This window comes from Aythya marila, assembly GCF_965140915.1.
Source record: "Aythya marila genome assembly, chromosome: 7".
Taxonomy (NCBI): domain Eukaryota; kingdom Metazoa; phylum Chordata; class Aves; order Anseriformes; family Anatidae; genus Aythya; species Aythya marila.
The window spans coordinates 3,210,633-3,223,817 of record NC_139048.1 but is presented as its reverse complement, the minus strand read 5'-3'; the positions used below and the strand labels follow the sequence as shown (position 1 = coordinate 3,223,817).

Genomic DNA, 13,185 nt, shown 5'->3' with positions numbered 1-13,185 from the left:
CTCTGTGGCATGCAGCTCAAAGCCACCCAACACTCCCGGGGATGTGGGGTATCCACCTACTGCCACCAGTCATTAACCAGGACTTTGAGACAAGTTAACGTGCAGCAGGAACTGGACAATTATGTAAAATGTCTAATTTCATGCCTGAAAATTAGAATTTCATGCCTGAAATGGGGATAGTAAGAAATTTCTAGAAGTTCTGTGTTTTCTTTTAAGTATCATGGATGTGTAAAGTAGCCTCTAATCTGAGACACAGCTTTGTAGACTGTTTGATCTGAGGTCTGACATGCCTAAGAAAGGATTTTGAGTGCTCTGCATACACATTGCAAGACTGACAGTATGGGCATGTATGAATTGTTTTTTGTTTCTGCAACTCTGACTCCTCATTCTGTGGCAAGGATGGATGGCTGTGGAAATGCAGCCCCTAACCCTCATCTTGTATCTTGATTCAAATATGGTAACACTTACACATCTCTCTTCTGGAGTCCATCATCACAGCAATGCACTTTTTGGTTATGATGTTTGACATGGTTGCTTTAAAAATACAGAGAAGCTACTCCGAACCTATTGGGCTTTGGACATATGCTTTTATACCTCTCGGGTTCATGCTCTTGATTTTGTTTTTCTGCTTAACTTCTGTTTTGATTAACATCTTAATGTAGTTACACTACTTCAAGAACTGTTGTTTTAGGAAAAACACTGAATATTCCTAAGACCTCTTAAATAGTGAGTCAGCTGTCTAGCTACTCTATAGGAGCACTGGTCCTATTAAGCCACTGGTAGTGCAAGGCTGTCTCAAACCTATTACTTTGCTTCTTGCAGATATGCTGCCTACAGCTCAGACAGACAATCAATCTGATCGTTACTTATGTTCATTACTATTTCTCCTCCTTCTGAATGCTAAAATACCTGTTTTCTTCCCTGTCCAAGTAATGCCTTACTCTGTTACACAAATTCTTACTAAAAACCCTCCTGCTGTGCTTTTTAAACTTAGCCTACAAATGGGGGAGATGAGAAGAGAGGAACAGGATGCCATGTAGGAAGTTATAAAAAAAAGTCATCTACATCTCTGCCTAGTGACACCAGCATACTCCTTTAATTCTTCAGCATCACACTTCAGGTCATCTTGACCTTTACAGTGGAGTTAGCTGTTATTTCTTCAATTGTTGTATTCCTTCAAATGGTTATTTAGAGGAATAAGCATGTTTGTTAAGCCTGCTGTGTCTGCAGTGGTTCTCTCAGTGCAAGAACCTCCCGGTATTCACAGAAGCAAGCTCAGCAGTGCAACTTTTCAATTCTTCTTTCTCATTACAACATAACAAATGAGTGAAGCATGGGTAATGAGTTTCCCATGCATAGGCACCTAACATCATCCCATTCGTAAAACCACCACATATTCTTAAACATGCCACATTCTTTCCCCTTATTTAATTATCTTAAGTGATTTGAAATGCTTTTGGACATTTTCCCATTGAATGCCTCCACTTCTTAATATCCTATCTGCTACACTCCAGTGTGTTGCCATAGAGGGACTGCAATGTCATAATTGAAGAACCTGAGAGATTAAAATTCACAAAGCTTAATTAGCACAACAATTCTGAGGAAAAGAGGGGAGGAAAATAAAACTATAATAGCTAGGGAATCAACCAAGCATCCGAAGTTTCAATATAAAGTTTATGGTAGTAGCCTCTGGCCTGTTTCACACAATTTGTGGATAAATGATTTGAATTGGTCATATGCTACATTTAAAAATGGGTATCTGTAATTCTAAACATTTGTTTGGATGCAGAAATTCCTATAATCCATGTTAAAATCCCACCCTCATCCCCCTGCATAAGTGATATAGTATCTGACACAGAAAGAGCAAACTTTCATAAGGACTTGCTGCTATGTCAAATGGTAGATACATGCTCTGAGTTGTCCCTCATCATGCTAGAACACAGACACTGTCATGGGGAGCTGCTCTGCAGTCTGCTGGGACGGGGAGATAGGAGAGATGAGCACACTGTTTAAAGATAAGTGCTGTCTTCAGAACTAGTCACTACATGAGGTTGCATGTATAGAAAACCATGGAAGAGTCTAAGCAAACAAATCTGAACTACTAAAGGAGAACACCACCTCCTGAGCTGGCAATCAATGAGTGATTGAGATCTCTCTTGTTTCCTGACTGCTAGGAAAATAAACCATAACCCTTACCTCTCTAATCTTCAATAGAGAAAGATTGAGATGAAATTAAGCACATCAGTGGCCTCCCATGCTGTTTCAGGCTCTCGGCTGCACACTCTGCTTCCATCACTCATTGCAATGTTTACAGCAAACATTTACTTGCCAAAACCATAGTATTTATTTTTTCATTCTAATTCCGAAAGATTAATGAAGTGGCTACTGCTAATGAGTGTTGTGGTGAAAGCATGTTCTCCCTTAGAAGAAGATGCACAGTGTGTTTTCCAAGAAACCAGATGTGTAAAAGCATGTCCTCTCCCTAAAATGGTGTAGGCTTGGGCAAAACCCTCAGCATGGTCATAAAAGGACAGTGTTAGGTAGCCTACAACTCAGATGGAAATTTTATGAAGAAATGACCCATACGGCATGAAGAGAGGAATGAGATGAATACCAGCAGGGTTCACTCTGTGTCATATTCAGTTGGAAAATATCTGATGAAATAACAATCATGTTGTTTCTGTACCTGAGGCAGGGACCCTCAAAAAGTTAGTCTCCACTAAAAAATGTGATTAGGCTTCTGTGTGTAATGATTGTAGATTGTCCACAGCCCAGCATAAAGCCTGAAAATTGCTACGCTATACAGGATTGTGGCAGCAGGAAATGCTTCAAGAGGTTGAAGAATTTTCATAAGAGATGCAACTAGTGTTGAGTCTAAAATAAAAGAAAAAATAAAAGTGAACATATCTAGATTTCCAAAAGCACAGCCAGCACAAATAGTAAAAGCAGCAAACCCCAGCAAGGAAGAATATTTTCACTAAAATTAGGTCCCTGAATGAATATCTGTTAGGGTTTATTTGAGCTACTTGTTAACCAATAGGTCTGAACCAAGGTGATATTTCAGTCCATACATGGAATGTTTTTGTACAACCAAACTCCATTTTGGGGTCTTCACAAGAAAGCTTGCAGATATAGTGACGCTTCTCCAGCAGAAGATGGAATGGTACTGCTTACTGCTGTGAGCCTGGACTCACACTGCTCATCTTGCATCTGCCAAAAGCCAGACTCAGAACTGGTTTCCCACCATCTAGCTTGTGTGAACCTCAAGACGCTCTGACTTTGTCTCTCACTGACCAACTCCAATATACTAGAGCAACATTTGACAGTTTCAGCATCTCTCTCACAGAATTATCCTAGAACTATCCTATAATTCTAATCCTAGAATTATCACTCCTCATGAGTGATATCACTCCTTGCTTCCTTGAGCTTCCCTGTGTAGCAGCATAATAGAAGTCATGTTTTTGGCTCAGCCAGGCAGCCCGCCATAAAAAGCAAACACCTTCACTAAAGGCTCCAGAATACCACTGGCCACAAATTGCTCTCAGCTAAGGAGGGATGACAGGACTCATTGGCTAACTGATTTCTGATGGAAAAATACAGTCCTCTCCTTTTAGGCAGACTATGTAGTCTGACTTCTTTAGAGATATTTTACTGTTAGCTACACTGAGGAGTTTTAATTTGGAGTAATGGCAGTGGCCATGAAACCTTGAAGTAACATGCCAAAAGTTAAAGAATTATTCTGGAAATAACTACTGAACTACTACATCTCCGAAGTAGCTATGGCAAAGATCAAAAGTAATGTGCACTGCTGCACTACAGGCTGAACCCAGACAAATTTACACAGCTCTGAGTACTCTCAATTGGCTTTGGCTAGACTAAAGACTAACACGGCTCTGAAATTTCTGGCTCCCCTTCCAAGGATGACAGTACTGTGGTTTCTTATGAAATGCATACTTCCTATTATTATTCTACCACTAAAACTTGTAGAAGATAATGCAGGGGCTTTTTTAACATACTGATCTTACATGCAGGATACAGCATAGCAGTTACTGGTTCAAGCGACGCAGGATATACCAGCAAAATTGTGGCTCAAAAGATCATTAGAAAATATTGAGATGTTTCATAAGCTAAGAAGTACATATATCACAAGTGGCAGACATAATATTTTAATGCATTCTTTTCTAACTTCACAGTGCTGCCTTTCATAAAACAAATTCTTTATAGTCCCCGTGACACTTCTAGGATGGCATATTTTCATTAAATTGTAAGTTCAGAGATGCTGGGCTGGAAAGCTGTCAAAGTCTATTTGAAATGTTTCATCCAATTAAATGTCATTTGTAGCCAAGTAAGATTATACTGCTGAACAGATGTCATCAGGCAAATTGTTTAACTATGCTTTCATCTCAACATTTCTAGAAGAGCAGAGAACTCAAAGCATCCAGAAAAAGTAGTCTTAATGTGTAAAATTTTTAAACACAGAAATTTAAGCAACTCCAACGAAAAATCAGAATTTATTAAAGACTAACTAACAAAACGTAAAATGTACTGTGGGATCACAAAAGGTTACATGCAAGCGTCTGCACTGCTTTTACAAAGTTAGAAAGCCAGGCTCTAACATTAACAAGAAGTCATTGAGCTTAGGTTTATTCTTAGACTCTCACTGAAAATCACATCCTCGTAACTTTTTCTTGCTTTTGAGTGTATGCCCACAGGCTTGCATTTGCATTTTTAACTTAAATTTCTGCCAGTTCAGTGAAACATGAAATAATATTTTTGTTTTACTAAAGCCACAATTTTTCCTTGCCACAAGAATGAGGTATTTGCCCTAATTAGGCTGTACTCAAATTTCACTTGTCAAACACCATTGACTTTTACAGATACACCTTCATTTTGCCTTACGCCTCACTGCCTCTCTCACTAACATTTTAAAATTCTGGGTGAAGAAAGCAGAGGTGTATGAGGAAACCTTTATGCAAAACCTTTGTTTTGGTCTCAAGCTTACGGATATGGTATGCATGCTCATTTAAATGCAAGCATGTGCAAAAGCCAAAAGATTGCCATAAACTGCCAGCTCAAAGGTCCACCTAATCCTATATTCTACCCCCAATAGTGACCAATACTATTGAAGTAACACATGAAGAGGGCAAGCATGCTACATTTCCCCCAGATATTGTTTCTTCTCTGCCTCAGATGCTTTACGAGCCAGGGATGAATGGAATACCTTTGCAGGGCAGAGACTCCGAGATTAATCCAGAGCTCACAAGTCTTCTCACTACCCATTACAATCTTCCTTTCTTATTAGAGCAATAACTTGCATGAAGTAAATCAATTTGGCAACACAAGAGGACTGCAGCTGCAGATTGCAGGCAATGTGTTAGGGCTAATGGCAGAAATGAAAGCATGATGTGCTGCAAAGTCTGCTCCTGTGGAAGTCAATAGGTAAGAGCAGTGATTCCAGTGCCTAGCACAATTTTACTGGGACAAAAAAGAGAGCCAGTATGATGCCCACTATCTCAGTAACCTATATGCTTGTGTGGAGACCAATTAGGACTGCTCGTGTGTTTTTTAAGTGTGTAAGGGTTATTCTAACCAGAGTAAGCAAAGCTTTGTGAGATCATGGCTTCCTGTTGACAGTCCTCCAATCCAACAAAAAAAACACAGCCACTCTCTGGCTTCATTAGCGGCACCATTTCTTGCACAAAGGTGTAACTACATGTTTTATGAGCCACTTCTGAAAGGAGCACACCCTCCATCATCCAGCCCCAAGGATGGGGGCTGCTCCTGCCCTTGCCGATGGCCTCATCCCCAACACTGAATTAGCTGTTGGCAAACAGCACTGCAGGTGACCTAGGAAAGCCTAGAGTGATTTTTCAAGCAACATTAGACTATACTCTCAGAGGATGATGCCTCATTTCCAACTAACTCTACTGCAACATATGATTTGGAATTAGGATGAGGTAATTCAGTAATTTTGCAGAACAAAAGTGTGGGCCAAGGGTATCAAGCTACCAGTAAGTTTATAGGGTGGAGGAATGAAAGAAAAAGGATGGGGGTTGAAATAATCCTCCTTCTTTTCCTCTTTCTTATTCATTTTAATTACTTTTCCTACAATCCTTGCTTTATACCTCAGCCTTTCATCATCTTTCCATTCCCCCTGCTGTTCCCCACATTATTCCTCCATAGCCCTCCTTTCATCACTTCTTGCATGCCTATGTTTGTTATTATGCTGTTAAGCAGGAATTACATTTTTCTTAGTAAGCAAGACACATGAAAAAAATCAACACAACCACATCAGTGTTTTTCTTTAAAAAAAACTCAAACCTGGGGGTAGCACAACTCAGTATATGAGGCCAGCAGTTGCCAGGCCATCAGGCCACCAGCTCCACCAGATGTGACTTAGTGGGGCCCATAATAGAGATAACAATGGCCATCATCCCTGTTTCTGGTCAAGCTCCATGTTCGTGTTTTTCAGGCAGGAGAGGAAGAATGGGCAGAAAAATCTGGGCACCAGGGTAAGAGGTTTTAAAAAAATAGTTTTAGCTTTTTCATTTGTTTGGATATTGTTTTTCACTTCTCTTTCTGCTGTGCATTTCAACTGTATCTAATTCCTTGACCCCTCCATGCATTAGGACCGTTTCTGAACCACTTAAGCACATTAACTCAACAGAAAATGACTGCAGGTAAGCATCAGATTAGTGCCTCTGGTTTTAGTGAGGAGAGTGGCTCAGCAGAGCTGCAGGTACAGAGATGCAGGGAGAAGAGGCAGGCAGCGCTACTGGAGCAGGAGCAACCCACCTTCCCACTCCAGCAGCAAGTCTGTAGCTAGGAACACAAGGAAAAACCCCATAGCATCTGCTCTTCAACTTTTACTTATTTAGGAAATTATTGACGTTAGAAATTTTTTTTTTCCTGCTGGCCCAGGGTCCCAGCATGTTTCTTACCTACTTTGAGGGCATTTTATTGCACAGAAATCACTGAAGATATGCTGGTAGAGATGTTGGGTGAAAGAAGGAACAGACACTTCAGCAGTTAAGACACAAAATAATAATTTTCTTTTCAATTCAAGGAAGTAATTAGTTTATAATAACATTTAACATTTAGTTGCTGACAGAGATATGACACTTATCTTACATAAGTCATTTTAATTATTCCTACTAACCAAGACCTCAAAAATACCATGTAGTATAAGCTCACAATGCCTTTCCAGATATTTTTCGTTCTACTGTCATTTGAAAAAAATGATGCCTACAGCATCAGCATTTATCAAGCTCATTATAGATTTCATCAAAATGACTACAGATAATTAAAAGTATGCTTCATTTTTATGGAAATGTTTTCCCATCTAATACTGCAAAATCTTGTTTCTCAGGGTTCTAGGAATTAATGTAGATTCATCTGCCAGAAAATAAAGTTTCACACAAATATATACAAACTATTCCCATATACAGACTTGAGTCACACATGCAGAAATGCTATGTGAATACACACACACATACACACAGACATTTTGGGGGCACTATATGTTTTTGTACATGTTAAAAATACTGTTAAAACTGAATGATTACTTCAGACACTTGAGACACCTAGGTAACCATCCTTTGAAAAATCCATCTCCTCTAAGGAAATCAGTCAAGGCAGGCATTAAAACAAAACAAAACAAACAAAAAACTTTAGATTTTTGCCATTCTCGTATTTGTTTATTACATATAGGCACATGATATCCCATTATTTTACACCACAAAGAGTTATTCATACTTAATTAGGCAGATGTACACTACTACTACTGACTTGAGTGGAGAAATCTTGGCAGTATTTATTTTGTTTTATTTTGTGTAGGTGTTGCTATCTTAGAAGGTGCCAGAGTGAAGAAACAAATCTCCTTTCAAGAAGCTACCCTAAACCACTACTAAACAGGATTCCAGAGAATCCTTTTAATTAAGCTGAGATATAAGTGATATGCTGAAAGTTGAAAAACCCATTAGGAGACCTCTGAACTAACACTATTTCATCTGTGTTGGGAACAAGATGGTTTCCATGCAAAAAGTTGGATTGTTCTGTAAATGTAAGGCATACATTTCCACAGAGCCCTGAGTTAATACCAATTTAAACATTTTTTTTCCCTACTATTCATGCACCTGGCTATGTCTGTCATATCTGGAACTGTTACCAAAATTGTTAGCAATGACCAAAAAAACCCATATATGTATATATAATGGACTGTTTATGAGTTTGTAGTAATTAATATAACACTGACTTTGACTTGTACAAGTATAAGGCATTGTACATAGAAACCTGTCTGATTCTAGGAGCCTTAACAGTGCTTCAGTTAGATAATGTCTTGTATGATGAACTTTCCTTGGCACACCTTTATCATCAAATGTTTTATGTTTTTACAGGACTGTTCAGCTTACTTTGAAACTAAAATTACCCATAAATAGCAAATGGGATTAAAAAGCAATTACAGATACATGCCTTTTTAATGGCCCTGTTATAATGCATAATCTGGTAAATCAGAGAGAGTCTATTTAACAATATGGTCATAAAAAATCTTCTGTAATTCGGTATTAAGATCCACATGAAGCAGAGTTAACAAGGGTGTGGTGACGTACTTTCCTACTGAGGAAAGAAAAAGGAAAACAAAAAACCATAATGAGATGAATATGATATAAATATTAGGAAATGGATCCATATTTTATGAAGGCCGTTTTACCCAAGACAGTTTAGGTTTCCTCCCACTCACGGAATGAATTTGCAGTGAATAAACCCTTGACTCATGAGACTATTTCACATGCAGATATGGATTTTATGTAAATTATTAAACCATGTTTTAGAAAGTCCAAGCCATTATATAAAAGTTTTCCCCTGCCTATGCATATCAGTCAAAGAAACAGCGCTCGTGACCAATCAATTCATAAGGTTAAAAGTTCTGCCTACAGTCTTCAGACTCGGCTGTGGCACACATAGCCCTCAGTCCAAAAAGACAAGACTGTGATTCTATTCCCTGTATTTGCCTCCTCCTGACCACAGAAAGAGCAGTGCCTGGGACCAGGCTGTTCTGGCAGCACCAAAACCTCTGCCCACAACAGCAAACTGGGGAAACCTAAACCCAGAGAATGTGGAGCCATACATTAATGCCTGTCAATATCCAAAAGGAAAATATTGCAACCTTAAATCTGCAACGTCAAAAGAAATGTTAATTAATTAAATGAAAAGATTAGGTTGTTTTTTTGCTTTATCTCCTGGTTATTTCCAAACCACTCAGAATTATCTTTATTGAGTATGAGTCAGACACAAACCAGCACATGTTCCTCTATGCTTTTGTGCTGGATATTAATGGATAAAGCAAGAAAGTGCTCTTAACAGAGAGGTAAAATGCCAAAAGCCCAAGAGTAAACCCCTCTGAAAGAGGTCACCAAAAGAGAACTGTCAAGACACAACAAAAGGCTCAAGATAATTAATGTGCAATTATCTATTGCACTTTCCTGTAAATTGCTGTATTTTTATCCTTTTAATTTATTTATGTCCAGGAAAATATGTGACAGTTTATTGCCCATTGTTATACCTTAAATATATATATTTTTAATTTAAACCAGGCTCTGTTATTAGGGCAATAGTGACACAGAAATCATGATTCTATCCGGTTTGATGAGAGATGTTAGGCTGTGTTTCCCCACAGGAGTTTGCTACAATACTTCCATAGCAAAAAGCAGGAGATAAAATGTTATCAGTACAGCACCAGCTGCCCAAACAACGAATCACAGGCTGAAGGTGTGAGACTTTGTAATGCTCGTGTGTCTGTCTGCTACCCAACGCTGGACAAGCCTACAACAGCGTTGTCGGCAAAGGTTAAAGAGAAAGCAGGCACTACAGAAGAGATGCCAGGCTGTCAGGGAGAGCTAGATATAATGAATACAAAGATTTAACCCAGCTCAGTTAGGTGAGGGAGCAGAAGACACAATCCGAACTACTAACAAAATAGCAGAGAATTCAACAGTTTGGGAAACATGTTCTGGTATACTGAGCCTTTCCCCTCTAGACTTCTGGTTTTAATTAGATCCTTGTCTGAAATAATGGAAAGCTTTTTAGCAACTGATGGCTGATGTGTAGATTGTGAAAAAATGAGCTTGTTGCAGATCAGACAGTGATATCATAGTCCAATTCGCTCAATCTAGCCACATTCCCCTTTCCCCCCTCAATTCTGCTCACTGTCTATTTTGTTATCAGTCTGAGCAGGAAGGAGATAGCGTATAAATTCCCAGATATTCTCACAGTATTAGGAGAGAGGAGGCAGAGCAAGACTGAGGTAGACGAAGTGGACAGGCTATAGATGGGTGCACTAAAATTGGCTTCCACATTTTGCAGGCAAACTTCAACAGTTCCCAAGTTGTTAGTCTGGCATTTCAGACAGCTAGCTAATGCAATAAAAGGAATAAAAGAAAAACAGAAACAAAAATAAACACCCAGGAAAATCAAAGCAACAACCACAAAAGATGTATGTACAGTTTTCCAAGTGTCAGTAATGCTTTGAGACATGCTTCTACTGCTCTAACTGTTTTTCTTCCCTGCCTATCAACTATTTTTATGGGAAATGGTTGTTTTTTCTCAATTTAATTTTCACTGCACGTTTAGAGCATCCAAATTTTGGCCTAATTATCCAAATGGGAGTCAGGCCCTTCATTTCAATTAAAAAATATATGTACCCTGCCTGGTTTTTGGGTAGGGTAGGAGCTTTTATGACAATTGCTGCTATCAGAGCCCTACCATTTTTAGGTGCCATTAATGAAATACCTCTGTACGATTCTGCCCTTTAAGGCCTATCTGCTAGGTCCTGGGTTTCCCCTTGGTCTGCTCCAATTTGTCATGTTCCAGAGATGAAGAATATTCCAGATGTACTTTGGAAAGTGCAATGGCTTGCAATTCGCACGACCTTCTGAGACGTGCTGTTTCCCCATACTGTAACATGCCAAGAGAGATAAGCTTTGGTCTGCAGCCCAAGATACTTGTTTTTTCAGCACTGAGAGCTATGAGGAAGTTTTCCTTGGAAGGTGGTCCTCTAGTTTCTTTACCTTGATCTGAAAAATCCTTTTATTCTTACAGAGTGCATCAACTGTATGCATATACTTGGGTTCATAAACATATTTTTGACACACCTACAAAGTGAACAGGAAGTAATATTTCCTAAATATTAGTGCAATTCAACAGAACTGCATTATCCCCTACTGAACTATGGTGTTTCATATCAGCCTAAAAAGATACAACAATAAAAAAATAGAATGCAGAAGAGATTGAATCACTGGATAAAAATCAGGCAGTAAACAAATGAAACTGTTTTGAACTCAATGTGAGACAGTTATTGTAGCATATCAAAGAAAAAAACAACATCACAGTGCACTGGAATTCCAGAAATCTGCTCTCCTAAGAGGAAATTTTTCATATTCTTTCTGATAGATGAGAGACTCAAAGTACAGTGTCACTGAAACAGGAAAGTAAGAGCTGCTACAGAGACCCAAACCTGCCAAGATACGGAGAGAGCTGCCAGAAAGGCATTTTAAACTTTAACAAGACCTGACCAAAGAGTGTTTGGCTTGTCTCAACTTCCTGATGGGTAAAAGCTGGAAAGGTAGCAGAACCTCAGCAAAAATACCTTGAAAGCCTAGGTGGCAGAAAAATAGCCACTAGTGTGTCTGGAAGGCACATCAGTTTTCTGTGAGGTTTTGCCACTGGACAGTTTGCTGCTATCCAAACTAAATATCTAGATGATCCAAACTATCTAGACTAAAAAATATATTGTTTACTTAAAAGCTTTTTTTTTTAAAGCTGGCTTGATACACAACAGACCGGCTTCAGTTGTGACTGCACCTTACTAAAGAGAAGGCTTTCCCCTGCATTTCACTGAGTTTGCTTTTGGTTATATGCCTTCACATATTTTTTTGTTTTGATGGTGTGGAAACAAGGAAGTCTTATAACTTTTGAGAAGCAAATGGTTCCAGTATGAAAGTAATGACCAAACACTCTACAAAAGGATCAGCAAGAAAATGATGATGTTTTGTATGTTTGTTGCTATTTGAAGAATCCCTGTGGCCAATTACAGTTGGCTGTTGTCAGAGAGCATTACCCCTAACAAGATCTCTAGAAATACACAACAAACATGATCTTGAAGTTTCCAATACTCCAGATTAGTAGAAAGCTTGAGGACAGTGATATCATGCTGCCAACAGCTGTCATAAGTAGTATGGTTTCATCTCATCGTTGGCCTAAAAACTGTCTTTTCCTTTCCCGTTTCATGCTTCATCGTATCTTCCGCTGTCATAACAGATATGTCAAGCAATATTACCCTCCGAACAATATCAGTTCAAATTATTTCCCAGAATATTCCTCTTCTGTCCTCTCGAAGGCATGAGCCTATTTTTCTCAACTGCAGTCAGTGCAATAATAGAACTAATTCACTCTGTGGCAGTGTATCTTTCCCATAGAGCACCAAATTCATGATGTCAAAGATTAATCTGAAAGGCAAATTCATGTAAAATTGCTAAATCATAGCACTTATTTGCTGATTTGCTATGGAAAACTTCCTAGTTAAAGGAAGAAAACATTTTGCTTATGGCATCTATACCATACTGAGGTAACAGAAAGACACACTTTGCAGTCCATACTGACAGACCACTTGTGCATTTTTGCCCACCAGCAAAACTAAAATTGTGCCATGATCTTTTTAAGCTCTGCTACTTCCTAATAATTATCTGCTCCTAGATTCACAGACGTGAAGAACATAATGGTTAATAGAGAAATCCTCAAGAAAACAACATCTTTCAAGTGGTATAGATTTAAAAATATCTACAAAAAAGAACACCTAAATTGGGGGAGGAAGAGAAGCTGTCATTCTAAGGGCTACAATATCAGACAAAGCTGTGATGTGTAACAAACACATTACAGGTCAGCCTGCATTCACTGATGCAGCTCCAGGTGGACCGTTCAGACCTTTTTTTTTTTTTTTTCCCTGTGCAAACATCAATGTTTAGGAGTGCTGTTTGTTCATGAAGACACGGCTCTTGCTATAGCAGAGCCTTGAACCTACCACATATTTACTATGAGGTGTCAGTTGGGGGTAACAGCGAAGAAGAAAGGCTGACAAATCCTTTCTTGTTGTATGTCTCTATTAGAAAGCAGGTGTGCCATAACATGAAT

The 13,185-nt window shown here is 38.8% G+C and overlaps 1 protein-coding gene across 1 annotated transcript in view; it reads right to left on the bottom strand.

The window, feature by feature from the left end:
* The window catches only part of ADAM12 (ADAM metallopeptidase domain 12), a gene marked incomplete at its 5' end in the record, with an annotated part of 181,815 nt that overhangs the window by 86,885 nt on the left and 81,745 nt on the right, over positions 1–13,185 (bottom strand). The window lies entirely within an intron of this gene.